The 12,604-nt window shown below is 29.6% G+C and overlaps 1 long non-coding RNA gene across 1 annotated transcript; it reads left to right on the top strand.

The window, feature by feature from the left end:
- The first annotated feature begins 3,003 nt into the window (after positions 1-3,003).
- LOC129969422 (uncharacterized) lies at positions 3,004-8,032 on the top strand. The gene is made up of 3 exons (XR_008784514.1): positions 3,004-3,198; positions 5,846-6,055; positions 6,976-8,032. It is a non-coding gene; the product is annotated as an uncharacterized LOC129969422 (long non-coding RNA).
- The last annotated feature ends 4,572 nt before the right edge of the window (positions 8,033-12,604 follow it).

Raw genomic sequence — 12,604 nt, 5'->3', positions numbered from 1 at the left:
ATGCATAATTTGTGTGTTAAGATATAATTATTTTGCATATTTATTATAGAGAAGAAATGGAACGCTTTATATTCTGAATAATAATTATTATGTTATAAGAAGTTTATTATTAAACAAAGTGCAGTTGGATCATTTATTAAAATAAATAAATAAACTTAAAAGCAATTGGAAATCTTAAATTCATAATCCATAAAATGATATTTATTTCCCAAATACGTAATAAATTTGATATTCTATGTAGAAATCTCATTTTTTTGTTTAACATTTAATAGCCCATATACAAAACAAATAAAGCCAAAAATTAATTATATTAAAATTCCTGAATACTAATGTTTTAAGAAATATATTTAAGCATGAGCTTGACATTCCTCTTTTATTCTTTCCTTTACTGACTTTAGATATCTAAGCAGAATTTAACATGGAATACAATATTTTGACTTTTAGTGATAATACGAGAAAATGAAAGCTATTTCAACTTTAAAAAATATATCTTCTCATTAATATTAAGTGAGCCTCAGACATCCAATTAGTTATGAAATGATAGAATCTAAATATTCACAACATCGGATGCGTTCAAACTTTATTAAATGCAGATTACATATGCTCTGGTCTAAGTATAAATAATTATTTATTCGAATAATCAAGATGTTCCTATTAAAAGCGACTTAAAATTCTTAACTATGCAAGATAGTCGATGTTTGTCTAGGTATTGCTCTCAAAGAATCATGTCGGCAATCAAAAAATAATGCTAATATTTAAACCTTGCAGATAATCAAATCGAAATCTATTTTATTTCTATACATCTTTTATCAATTACAAAATTAGAAATTATTTAATATTGCCAAAAATATTATAGCCTTTGCAGTGATAATTTCATAACATAATAAATTATTTTTCTTATTAGTAAAATTGCATTCTTTTTAAACATTTTTATTAATATTTTGAAAGATTTTTAAATTTTGCTTCAAAATTTCATTTCAAAGACATTTTTAAATAAATACATTTTCTCAATACATAAACATTGTTTTTAACATGTTAAAACATAAACCAAAACAATTTATTTACGTTTATTTAAAGGACAATTATTCCAAAGTAATAAATATTTTCTTTTTATGAAACTCAACTAGATAAAACTTCTAATTCATATTTAAACATGATATTAACTGAGAAAAATTAGACAACTTCAACATTATGCATTACTTACCCTTAGTAACAGAGTCACGGGTTCGAATTTCAATCCTATTTCAAACCCAGCAGGTTTTCAGCTGTATGAATTTAGAAGATATTCTGGGAAGCCGTCTCTTAGTAAAGAACAGCAGAGCAATAATGAATAGTCTTGGTTCAATGCCTTCGAGACATTTAATAGACAATTTGAGTATGTCCGAATGTTCTTCATCACTTATTTGCAGTCTTTGTTTGCATAGTTATTTTCTAAATCCATATTTTTCCATACTTTTTACACTAATTTTGGCACAGTTCCGATAATGGTGTTAAAGTTTGCAAGTCCAAAACTCCGACTTAAAAAACAACTTACATTCAAACATTAGAAGTTTTCATGGATAATTTCAAGCTTCTGAGCAAATGACAGTAAGGAAAGATATGATGGATAATCTTGGGATTAACTTCTTCGAGATTCTTATTAGACAGCCTGAATATGTCCAAATATGTCTCAATGCTTATTTGGAAGGTTCAGTTTTTTCTCCACATGTTTGCTTGCTAATTAATGTCAGTTTTCCCTTTGCTATTGCCACTAAATTTTGGAACAGTTTTGTTTAGTATGAAAATGTCACAAGTTTCAAAATCGAGTTTTCCGGTTATCATTTGTATATACATTTTTAAAAATTCACGGGGCAGATACAGGTAGGGAGGTAAGAAAATTTTTTAAATTGTTCTTCTCGGACCAAGAGATGCCAAAAAATTGGAAATTCATCACAATATTTAGATACATTATTATTATTAATTTTTTTTCTTTATGTACTTAGTTTATGAAATAGTAAAACATATTTAAACATATGAAACAAATGTACATTTTTAAAATTTTGCACTGGTAATTCACTATAATAGATTAGGAGACTGCGATGGCATAGAGGATAAAGTCTCCTCTCAAGAGCCCGGTAATAGTAAGTTCGTGAAATAGATTCCATTAAATATGTGGATCTGGCACATTTCAAATTAATTGTTATATGTCAATCACTCATATACTGACATGGTATAATCAGCTTAAGTTGTTCTGAGTGAGACAAAATCAATCTAGATCTTTCTGATCGGGACAAAATGCAATGCCCGTTCCCAGAAGTTCTCGTGTAGTTTCTAAGCATGATGCTAATCTGAAAAATCAAAACAGAAGTGACTTTTGTTTAAAATATAAGGTTTAGTTAGAAAAGAAAGAACATTCCAATTATAAATTAAATGGTTTTTTTTTTTCATAAATTGAATAAATAAAAAAATAACAGGAGAATGCATAACTAATTCATGTCATTTTAATGAATCTTTTGAAATCTCAATTGGATCTCGTATTTTTTACGAAATCAACACCAGAGTCGATGTTACACTTTCCAAATTTCCATGCTACACCCGCATATGGAAGCTTTCCTCCAGATGACAGATTTAATCTGCACTGGACATATATTCATGGAGTTTCAGAAAAATCGGATCTCGGACCACCAATTCTGGGATCCTGAGCCAAAATTCTTTCTAATCAAATCCAATTCCATTAATTAATAAAAAAATATTAGATTAAATATACCTAAAATCATGATTGAAGTTTACATATCAAGAAGTTTCCGTATTTCAAAAATTATATAGTCTATACTGTTTGGAATAAAGAATTTGCAGTTCGCAGTCTGGTCCATTGAGAAATGCCGTTCGGGAGAAGTTTTAAAATATAGAAGAAGGCGTACTTAAACTAGATATTCGTTCATCTGCTATAAAAGGAATGTCTTTGGAATTCTTCCTCTTTGATTTCTTTTTTTCCGTAAATATGTTTATTTTGCGTAATTCTAAGAAGCGTATAAATGTATGAGCGCCTGAAGAGTGGTGCAATTGTAAAAGGAAGGCATTTACATATGAATGAAATGACGTGTCCGATTTCATTGCTTATCTGGTTGGGTAGTGAGAACAAATGACTGTGCTAAGTGCATAGAAAAGATTGCTAATTTCAACTGGCACTTTGGTATGCTTTGTTCAAGCCTGAACATGGTAAGTGTTTGTTTTCAATGAATTGCTCTTCAAAAAATATATAGTGCCACTGTTATATAAACTCTTCTAGTTTCTTACACGATTATGAATATTACTTCGTAGTTTGGCTCTTATTAATTTTTGATGTGATAGAATTCTGATATTCTGTAGAATTTTGCGTTTCATAATGTAAAATGTGAATCATAATCTATTAATATAATTCTTAATTTATAGTTATTTTGTTATTATATTTATCTTTATTTTAGTTATTTTGACGGGAGAGGAAGGGATTATAAGACTTCATAAGTATAACATTATAAAATGCTTTAAATCTTAAAATTGTTTTTTATTTTCAAAATACTTGTAATATATTACTGAAAAGAGAAAATACTTTCATTAGAAATTGGAACGGAATAAATATAATAATCTAAAAATGTTGAAAGTTAAAAAAAATGTAGATATTTTAATAATTAAAAATACATAATTATAGATTGACTTTCCTATTTGCAATGAATTTGTTTTCTTTTTGACACGTGTATTGCTATTTCGCATGGCCAGATTATGAAATAGATAACATAGGCAATTGCCTATGGTCCCTGAGGCCAAGTTATTTTGAGAGAATTCGCAGAATAACCACTGCGACCTTAATTGATTCACAAACCTATGAATTTGAACATAAACACGTGTTAATAAATATAAGTGATTCTGATAATATCTCTGCCAAATTAAATTTAAGCGAACTACTAATCCTTAATTCCTTGGCTATATAACGTGTGTAATATCCTCATTTTAATGTTATATTATCTTTTTCCCTGCAAAATTTTATTACACTTTTGGTTTTATTCGTAAATGTTTATCACTTTTTCTCACATTGATATTTAAAAATTCATAAATTTCGAAAATGGGATATTTATACATCCTTTGATTTTATGAAATGGGTATTTGTTTTAAATGAGAAGTTTTTGAGAAATTTATACCGTTTCCCAAATAATCGACAGTTTGCGACTCATTTAACATGAAATGACATTTTTCAAAACCGTATGACTCATATTCTTTTGAAATTCCATAAAATGTTATTCGAAGTTAATTTCATAACAATAAATTGATTCACAAAAAATACTTTTGGCCGTGATAAAAATGTTAACTCTATTAATCAGTTTTTAAAATGATACAAACCGGACGCTTCGATTTATTTCCATTGACATCAATTTTTCGAATTAATAAACAGATGTGTGCATCTTTACGAAGTATACAAAATAAAATACTAGTTACCCTTATTTTAATATAACCTTGCTGTTAATAAAAACGTCGAAATATATGTAAAACTTTGTATATTTTAGAACCTAAATATAGATAGTTTACTTTGAATCAGTGAAGGAATCGGCATTGATCACATGATTTAAGATGTTAGATATTACTAAAATGCGAATTTTTAACGAGTCTGATTCCATACAAGATAAAACATTTCCACTGCAACCATAAATTTCTTATAAATCTTAAATCGATATTTCTGATCATTTTGTTGCTTTCATCGATTAAAAATTATTTTGTAATTGAAAGAATTTAAATCTTTAATTAAGATGATAAATATTAGGCAATAAACTGAAACATATTAAATGATTGAAATGAAATTGTGAAATGAGCACTAAAATTTCATCTTCAAAATTGCTTATGCGCCATAATACATATAAACAACGTATTAAGCAGTATTTAGATTTCAAAAAGAATGCTGTGTGTAGCCAGAACCATGTTGTCCGAAACAAATTTATATGTAGATATAAAATAAAAGCAATATTTTTTCAAAAACTCGTGTAATTCTATAATTTCAAAATATCTCCGGAAACGCTATTTAGGAAAATTATGACACTGTTTTTGACACTATGCCATATTTTTCTCTCAAATGTTTGCAAATTTTTCCAGATAATCTTCTGAAATCTTGTTTTTAAAAAGTCAGAAGTCTGTTTATATAAATTTTCAATCATGTTGTGAAAGTTCAGTTTTAAAACCACGACGCTTGTAATACATACAGTAACTCGTTTCTAATCTAGAGTGATAGTTTTTGAACCAATTATGACGCATCGAATTTTGAACAATTAACTAAGCGATTTGATAAAGAATTTCCCGTAAATAGAATACAGCTCAGCTTAGTTTTTTTTGTCATAAAATACGAATTCAAATCCAAACTCTTTTCTCCATTCAAAATTCCAGCTCATACTTCCAGAATTAAACTTTTAGTAACGAAATTTTCGTCTGAATTTTAAACAAATATTTATAGGAAATGTAATTTACTGAAGATCGAAGTTTCAGGAATAAGCGTTTTCATTCGAATCGTAATTCCTGAATTACCAATAAGAACAATATTTTAAAAAGCTTGCTGGAAAAATATTTATTGTAAAATTCTTTGTCAATGGCAAGGTGTTATTTATTTTAGTGATTTTTCATTAAGCTAATAATAAATCGAATAAAATATCTTCCCGCATAGAACTTCTTTAATTCAATCAGTATTATATAGATTCAACATCGGTATTGTATTTTCCATAGATGTTGTGTATTTCATATTTAGGCTCCTTAATTTTGCAGTTGCATATATTTAATTGATTCTATTCAAGATTTTTTGAAACATCTTATTAAAATTTAAATCTCATATCAATTGAATGTTTCTTTACAGATTATCACAATTCTTGATATCACTGGTAAAAATCCTAAAGTGTCTTCTGTCAAGATCCTAAAATGGAATAACAGACGAATCCCCTGGTCTTATTGAAAAATTCGAATTGAGACGATACCGATCTGTTCTGCTTTCAAAGACGCTCATTCTATGTTCCTCTTCCTATAATCGAAAGTTACTTCAGAGGATATGTAAATCCTCCTTATGAATGTAAGTAATATAAAATTTATAAAGACAATTGCCATTTTGCATTCAAAAATCATAGTTTTAGATTTCATTTTAAGAACAATTTAGTATGGCTAAACGTTATAGAAGCTCTATTTAAAACTTCTTATCCACTTACAAATATTAATAATGAAACTTCTGGAAAAACTGAATGGCACAGACTCTTTAAAAAGTGTAATTCTAATCACAAGTTTAAATGGAAAAACATAGAATTTTTTTTTTTTTTTTTTTTTGATTTTGACATTATAACATGTCAGGTTTGTTTCCATGCAAAACTTATACGATGTTAAAATTCACGTTTCCCACATTCATGTTTGAAAATTCAAACAATATTAAAATTTTGTTATTTATGCAATTCTGGAATTTATGGAATAACTTTCTCTTACTGCGTGAATAAAAAATTCAATATTAATTTGCCGAGATATAGTCAAAATTTCATAACTCGTTTAACGTTGTAAGCATGATTTTTCAACTTCCACAGAAATCTTAATTGAAGGTTAAAGTCATGAGAATAAATCAAACCAGCAAAAAATATTGTGAGCTGTATTTGTAAAATTTAGAGTTAACTCGGTTAATCAGCTTGTCGATTGGTACAAACCTGTCATCCTGTGTCATTTTCATCTACATCAATTTTCTAAAGATGCGATAATAAACTTTACAGAAGTTAATTTTTTCATGACTGTACATAATAGTACAACACTTTTAGTGTCGTTTATCAATATTAGTTTGCGGAACCAGAAGTTTTAAGATCACAAAATCGGTATAAAATTTTTAAGCCGAAACCTTCGCTAATCTGGAGTCTAAGATATCAGTCAAATCAAGCATTCATTGCAGTTTCATTGCTTTAAATCTTTGTTCAGATTCTGAGTCATTTCAATGTTTAAATGATTGGAATTGTTTTATAGGCTAACGTAAACGAGATATGCGCTCCCATCTGGCCACGGATGCTGAAAAGAACATGTTTGCTTGAAAGTTGTATGTTGCCTTAATCTTTCCCCGAGGCCTCCAAACTTTCAAGTTCAACCAATGTGAAGCAAGATATATTGCTGGCAAGCTATTTCCAATTCCATAAAGCCTGGAACACCAATGCTTTGTAAATAAGCTCAAATGGAAGAATGACTTGTCATGGGTGAATATTTAAAGTTTAAACTAGCTTTATTATGTTAAGTGTATTTGAACGATTTTTGGAGCAAGTTCACAACCCTATATAGGATCTACTAAAATAGAACTGTAAAATTGTGTTTTAATTCTAAGCATGCATGTGCTCGTAAAAATAAATTTACGATCTTTAATTAGATAATAATCGTAAATCGTTTGTATATTGAAATACCTTTATGAAACTATTTTATTGAAGACAAAATTGAAGCAGTCTTGAATTTACAAGTACTATGATTAAACCGAGATTATATCCGAATATGCATTGGAACTTAAAAGCAGAGATTTTGAATTTCCTTTTGAATTTTAATTTATGTAAACACAGCAAGGAATGCTTTAAAAACTTCTATATTATATGGAGTAGTAAAGGCAAACTAATAAACAATAATTTTACATATTAAAGCCTCTTCTCCATTTTGATATAAATTGCATTGCTTACAACTGGGTTAGGATTTGTTTACATCAAATACATAAGTGTCGAATCATCAACATGCATGAGTTTGTTAGAATAGAAACATTGTTTATGCATGACATTTAACAAATTTCCACATAAATGAATATATTAATGGTTGCAGAATAGGTCTAAGTTCAATCTCGTTATCCCACTTTAAATAAGAAGCTGAAATTTTGACCAAAATTTAAGCAAATTTATTAGATATTATAGCAGTGGGATAAAAGCAACTCTTCATAAAGCAGTACCAGTTAGTCATTCTGCTTAAGTGAATATTTGGAGTGGAATTCGCTCAGTTTTCATTAAATTGATCGTTCTTGAATTCGCTTGTAATAAATATTTCGAAGAATTAATTTAAAAAAAAGTCGAAAGTTAATAGGTAGAAAAAAATACCCTATTCGGTACACTTAAGTAATCTTGGGAAATCGTAATCGGATATCATTGTTACGCTTCCGAAATCATATATATTAAAGTTCGCTCGAGTCGAAATAACTAAATTTAATGTTTTCAATGTTAACTTCGGTATATACCAAATAAAATTAAATTTAACTTTTGAAGTTTAGAAATCGGATTTTTCCAATGTTGAAAGTACGAAGATAAGCTTCTTTATATAAAATAAGGTGCGCGTTTTTAGAATTATAAGGCAAGATTTAAGTCTGGACTCGACATTATATAGGATAGCTTATGGGAACTATAGAAACCTTCTTAATAGGAAAAAAGACGTCATTGAATACAACATGTATTGATGTAATTAAAATTTCAAACATTGAATTCGATGAGGAACACTTAACATTTTACAGAACTAACATTTAACCATTTTTTTCGTAGATAATTCTAGCTCCCTTATCTTGTGTTCATAAATACGGCCGTTTCTCTCGTGTATTCGCTGGGAATCGTTGCTAGAAATGATACCAAAGGGGGAAACGTAAGTCTTGAAATATTGAGGGGGGAAACGGAGACCTGCCCCGATTTCGCGGTAAGTGGAGGGCGAGATATGTGCCAGCCGGCTGGTAAGAGGAGGGATTGCGATTGCTTAAGTCTATTCATCTCATCCCCCCCCCACGCTTGGTATTATAAAGAAGCTTATCTTATACTTTCAGCTTTGGAAACGCGAGCTCAAGGTAATAGACAATATAATGAATTGCTTACCGTATATTGATAACAATTCGCGTTTCCCTTCACAAGGTAAAAAATCGTACCTTGAAAAGTTTATAAACTTTGATATCATTAATGTAAATAAAGCGCGAGAATCTTGGCGAAAAATAAAATGTGACTGAACATCTGACTTTTGTAGGAAATTTGCGCATATTTGATCGACAAATTTTGAATATTCATTTGAGAGTAGAATAGCTAGTTGATATTGCTTAGTCAAGTCTAAATCGCCATTTCATTAGAAATGCCTTGATACATAATTTTAATAAATGTTCTACTTAATTTATTCAAACGTCGTAGAAATTCAAGAAACAAATCAAACTGAATTTTGTAGTTTGAAATCTTAATGTTTTTATTGCAATTTAGTACCCTAAGTTTCTCAAGCTGGATAATTTTATGCTATTTTGCACAGTGAAATATTTTTAATTCTGCAGTGATAAAGTAATTATATGCAGAATGTACTGAATAAAAGAAATGAAAGGAAGGAAAATTCAGCTCTTCGACTCCTCAAAAATAGATAACAGAAATCAAATATTAACAATGCAGTTTTAAAAATTGCTCCAAGAAATTTCCATTATTTTGTAATGTTGAAAAACTAGTGCAAATTCATGCTAGAAAACCAATGAAATTAGAACTCCCAGAAAGTGCCATTTGTCCTCATTCAAGCATCTGCATTCTTAAGGGGGGCTGTTCGTAACTTTTAATTTCAAAGACAGTTATATGAATTAAATTATTAATTTGAAAGAATATGCTAATTTTGGGATATTCGCATGAGCATTGTAAATGTTGACACATTTTTCTTTTCAAAGCTGGTTTGTTGAGAATCCAACAGAAAATTTAATTCTCCCGAAATCACTTTTACCATGTACACACACCATATACTAGTATTCGGAAGTTATGTTGATCCTTCATATTGCATTCAAATAAACCTGTGATACACACTATTAGATAAATAAGTGTACACTGAAAAGGTAGGAGCTTCCGGTCAACAGGTTATATTGCTAATGAAAAATCTGTTATATAATACCACAGAAAAAATAGATAAAATTAAAAGAAAAAAAACTATTTTAAATGAACATTTAGTTCTTAAGCACCTTGTCTGATTTTTGTGTAAACTCCCAGTTTACAAAAAATGGCGATCCTTATTTTCTTCACTTATACTATTATATGGGAAAATGTAGATATGCACAGATTAATCGCAAGTTACTAAAAATGATGCTATTGCCAAACAGCTATACAAAATGAATAGTTCAAGAATTTCGAAGCTTGTTTAATTGTATGATAGCTGAAATTTAAAACTAATTAGCAAATTGCCATGCAAGTTAAGTGATGCAGCATCTAGTTCCTTACACTACTTGTCAAGTTAAATTCTTGTAAAATTTACACATCTGTCAGCCCCGAGAGCTGAATAATGCCTTAAAATATCTAAATTTGAAGGCACCAAAGTCGGTTATAACATGGTCATCTTAGTAAATTCTTGGAACACAGAATTTCCTATAATTGCCAAATTTATTTTAACACTTATAGATATTGTTGATAACCCTGATCTGTAAAATGGAATTTCCTTCATATTTTTGCCTGGTTTCAACCGTTATCAAATGAACTTTATTTTTCTCATTCTAAAAGTATATATTAGCAAGTTATTTTTAGCTTCATTCTTTTTATCGAGTCTTTCGAAAGGATGTCTTCAGTTCTGAAAATTCCATTAGCAAGCCTTTTAAAACTCAATTTAACAGATTTAGTTCTACGAAAAATAAAATTTGTTTTAATTCAAGGGTTAGTGAACTGCTCCAGTATAACATGTAATCAAATGAGATCAAGTGCAATTCTGTTTTAATTGGTAATCTAGTTATTAGAGCCTAGTATTTAATTTGTGGTCACTGATTGTATTTTCCATGTAAAATCAAATCTTATGTATACAATATTTGTAACATTTTGTGTAATTTGGACCTTGTTATATTCAATGAAATAGTTTGATTTTACTTGAGAGTTGTATAGATCTTAAAGTTGCTGAAATTATTTGCTTGGACAAGGTGAAATTGCTTTAGTTAATAATATAAGGATAAAGAGTCTTATAAAAAGCTCTACGAGCATAGTAAGGCTGGGTGATTATGTACAAGTAAATTTAATACCAGAAACATGTTCGTAATATTAATACTCGCGACCTTCGCTTTAAAATGGGATCCTTTACGACGCAACTCTTGCAAGGAATTCACGCATAGCTGGAAGAGGAATTTCGCCCGTTCCTCATCTTCGTGCTTAGAATTTGTTCTAATGAGTTTGGCTATACCCCTGTGCCAGCCGTCCTGTATAATATAGGACGATATTGGCCTGGTTGCATTAGTTCAACCTAAGGTGTGCTGGATATAATTCTTGTTCACTCTTCAATCCAACTTCAAAACAGAATGTACTTCAAGACTTATATCGAAAACCATTGCTAATTAGGAGGTGGAATGTTCTTAGGCTATTCTTTTCGAGTTTTAAGAACTCATTCTGTGGAAAGTCATTTCAAGTCATACCCGTTAGTCTAATGCTTGACAGGAACCCTTCCCCCCCACCTCCAGTGGGAACAAGTATATATCGATTGCTTTCAGTTTTTCATAACGTTAATGTCTCTTTTTTTTCATACTTTCCCATGATTAGAATATAACCCGCCTTGGTACATCCATTTCAAAACAGCTTAAAAGCATACTCCACCCCTGGATTTTATTCCTTTTTTAATTATCATCGATAAATTGTTGTGCTTACATGCCGGCTTTTACAGCTGGCTCGAAGTCTGGTAGCCATGTACTTGCTTGTGGTAATGAAGCTGTAAGTTGGAAGCTGTATACGCTTTCCTCCTTTTATTTACGAAGTAATTACTATTTCACTTTTCCTTCCATATGTAAGAAATAACGATTTCAAAAAAAAAATCAACTCTAAATGTCCCGAGTTGAAGAAAATGATGGTTTGTACAGATAATGTATTCATATGTAAAATTTCTTGCACCATCTCCTCCAAAGTAGTTATTTTCTTGAATTTCTGCCCAGGGAAATGGAATGATGATGATACTTCAAAATTTGCAAGTTTAATTCATATGCAACCATTTCTTTATGCTGATGTGTAGCCATATATTCCAGAATTATTTCATATTTGGCAAATAGCAACAGAATCTTGGTACAGATAATAAATTGAGCGTTTTAAAACCTTAGATTGCAACATGGATTCTGCTTTAAACTACGGATGTCATCACAATCCGTTTAAGAATTGGTCATTCAAGGCTTTATTTGAAATATTTACTTTGCTTGCAGGTCGGAATAGGAACATTTCATTGCCACTCGATCTATTCAATTTAATTCAAGTCATGCCTGAGAAAGCAATTTCGTTCTGATTTGACTTACCGTTTTTGATTGGATGACCATCTTTGTATTTATAAAAGAATCGGATATTTTACATGGTTGATTTTACTATTTTATACATTTTTAGCTTTTACTTCTATTTTTATTCTTTTCACATTTTCGTTTCATTATTGTATTCTTAAAAAAATATTCAACTATGATTTGAATCCTATGCATCGGCGAAGTTAATCCTTCAAAGAAAAATTTACAGTATGACTTAATATATTCTTCCTTTTATAGCTTTCTCTTCTGCTTCGTCTACTTTTCAATTAATTCCATTTAATTCTGACATATTCTACCTCAACAATACAATTTTATCACGAGTTACGCTATATGACAATGTGACCAAGTGAGTACCGCTAATATTTCGGCCTGAATAGAGAATCCTGCTGCTTACAC

Source organism: Argiope bruennichi, chromosome 5 (assembly GCF_947563725.1).
Source record: "Argiope bruennichi chromosome 5, qqArgBrue1.1, whole genome shotgun sequence".
Taxonomy (NCBI): Eukaryota; Metazoa; Arthropoda; class Arachnida; order Araneae; family Araneidae; genus Argiope; species Argiope bruennichi.
Note: the sequence above shows the minus strand (reverse complement) of the source record. Positions and strands in the feature narration are given on the sequence as shown.